Source organism: Rhinoraja longicauda, chromosome 22 (assembly GCF_053455715.1).
Source record: "Rhinoraja longicauda isolate Sanriku21f chromosome 22, sRhiLon1.1, whole genome shotgun sequence".
Classification (NCBI taxonomy): Eukaryota; Metazoa; Chordata; class Chondrichthyes; order Rajiformes; family Arhynchobatidae; genus Rhinoraja; species Rhinoraja longicauda.
Genome location: NC_135974.1, coordinates 30394943 through 30397867, shown reverse-complemented (window position 1 = coordinate 30397867; position 2925 = coordinate 30394943).

The window sequence follows — 2925 nt, the reverse complement described above, 5'->3', positions numbered from 1 at the left end:
GACAGATCCAAAGTAACGGTTTAACTCGTCTGCCATTTCTTTGTTCCCCATAATAAATTCCCCTGCTTCTGTCTTCAAGGGACCCACATTTGCCTTGACTATTTTTTTCCTCTTCACGTACCTAAAAAAACTTTTGCTATCCTCCTTTATATTATTGGCTAGTTTACCCTCGTACCTCATCTTTTCTCCCCGTATTGCCTTTTTAGTTAACTTTTGTTGCTCTTTAAAAGAGTCCCAATCCTCTGTCTTCCCACTCTTCTTTGCTATGTTATACTTCCTCTCCTTAATTTTTATGCTGTCCCTGACTTCCCTTGTCAGCCACAGGTGTCTCTTACTCCCCTTAGAGTCTTTCCACCTCTTTGGAATAAATTGATCCTGCAACCTCTGCATTATTCCCAGGAATACCTGCCATTGCTGTTCTACCGTCTTCCCTGCTAGGGCCTCCTTCCAGTCAATTTTGGCCAGCTCCTGCCTCATGCCTCTGTAATCCCCTTTGCTATACTGTAATACTAACACTTCCGATTTTCCCTTCTGCCTTTCCATTTGCAGAGTAAAACTTACCATGTTGTGATCACTGCCTCCTAATGGTTCTTTTACCTCTAGTCCCCTTATCAGATCAGGATCATTACACAACACTAAATCCAGAATTGCCTTCTCCCTGGTAGGCTCCAGTACAAGCTGTTCTAAGAATCCATCTCGAAGGCACTCTACAAACTCTCTTTCCTGGGGTCCATTTCCAACCTGATTTTTCCAGTCTACCTGCATGTTGAAATCTCCCATAACTAGGTATACAAAATCATGAGGGGCGCAGATGGAAGTAGATTTCAAGAGGTGGACAGTCAGAACTTTTGTCACAAGGTGGATAATATCAAAAACTAGAGGGCACAGCTTTAAGGTGAGAGGGACAAAGTTTAAAGGAGATGCACAGGGCACATTTTTTTTACACAGGTGCGTGGAACGCACGCCAGCGGTGGTGATAGAGCCAGATACGAAACTAGCATTTATGAGGCTTCTCGATAGGCAGTTGAATATGCAGGGAATGGAGGGGTATGGATCAAGCGCAGGCAGATAACGTTAGTTTAACTTGACATCATGTTCGCCAATGGCATTGTGGGCCGAAGGCCTTCTTCCTGTGCTGTACTTTTCTATACTTTTCTATTAAAAAAGACACAAAGTGCTGGAGTAACTCGGCGGGTCGGGCAGCAACTCTCGTGAACATGGAGAGATGACATTTCTGCAGTCTGAAGAAGGGTCCTGACCCGAAACATCACCCATCCGTGCTCTCCAAAGGTGCTGCCTGGCCCGCTGAGGTACTCCAGCACATTGTGCCTTTTTGTTTTGTAAAGCAGCATCTGCATTTCCTTGTTTCCACTCGTAGTTTTCCGTGCTCTCTGCTCCGTGAAGTGAGCAAAATCAAGTGTTTGTTGCTCTCGCTGTGCCTGCCAGAGCTTATTCTCTGTCTGGATGTTTAGGTGCTGCCTTTGTATCTCCGACCTCACAGAGGTTGGAATACTTATTGTTCTGATTCACAATGGTTACCAGGGTACTACTTGATATAAAAAGCTCAAAAGATAGAGCGAGAACTTTAATCGGATGGAAAATCACACAAAATTAGATTCAAATTATTTTCCTATAAAGGGAAAGGATCTTTGGAGCACGTTGGCGTGATTATGTGTTGAAGGATCTTCTCAGTTGAGGGAAATTATGCAAATTGTGTCATTGACATTGCAAGGTAAGGTGCAACCTATTTCTTAGCAATCCTTAACAATCTTTCATCCAGGTGAGGTGTGGATCAACGATTGCTGCTCTTGCCTCTGGATCAGAAGGTCAAGGGTGCATATCTTGTTCCTGAGGCTTGAACTCAGGCGATTTCGGCCAACTGTCCAGTTTTGCACTAAGAGGTTGTTGGTTTGGTAGGTGCTGGCTTTCAATGAAGCCAAAGTTCTATCTGCTCTCCCATGGCACTATTGTGAGGATGATGGAGGTTGGAGGCTGGTGGGGGAATGATTTCAGGTGATTGGATCTCTTGATCAACATTAAAAAATGAATTGCCCATTTTTTTACTCCATTAGTGGGATCCTGCTGTGTATAAGTGAAGTCTATTTTGCATTGCAATGGTGATTATCCCTAAATTATTTCAAGGTTCATGAAGGATTTTGAGATATCTTGATGCCTGAAACGCTGCTAGGGAAATGCTAATGTTTTCAATTAATTGAGTCTGTTAAACTTGAAGTCATCTTCACCTTTCACGATTGGCAGAGGGGCAGGTAGCGTAGAGAAAGCAGGGACTCTGCAGAAGGACTTGGACAGGTTGGGAGAGTGGGCAGAGAAGTGGCAGATGGAATACAGTGTAGCAAAGTGTTGAGTCATGCATTTTGGTAGTAGGAATAAAGACGTAGACTATTTTCTAAATGGGGAGAGAATCCAGAAGCCGGAGGTGCAACGGGATTTGTGATTGCTGGTGCAGGATTCCCAAAAAGTTAATCTGCAAGTAGAATCGATAGCAAAGGACGCAAACACAATTTATTTTGAGAAGGCTTGTATACAAAAAAAAAGGGATGTAATGCTGAGGCTCTATAAGATGCTGGTCAGGCCGCATTTGGACATTGTGAGCAATTTTGGGCACCGTATCTGAGGAAGGATGTGTTGGCTCTGGAGAGGGTCCAGAGGAGGTTTACGAGAATAATCCCAGGAATGAGTAGGTTAACATATGATGAGCGTTTGTCAGCACTGGGCCTGAACTCGCTAGAATTTCGAAGAATATGGGGGGACCTCATTGAAACATACCGAATAGTGAAAGGTTTGGATAGAGTGGATGTGGAGAAGATGTTTCCACTGGTGTGAGCGTCTAGGATTAGAGGTCATAGCCTCAGAATTAAAGGATGTTCCTTTAGGAAGGAAATGACGAGGAATTTTGTTAGTTAG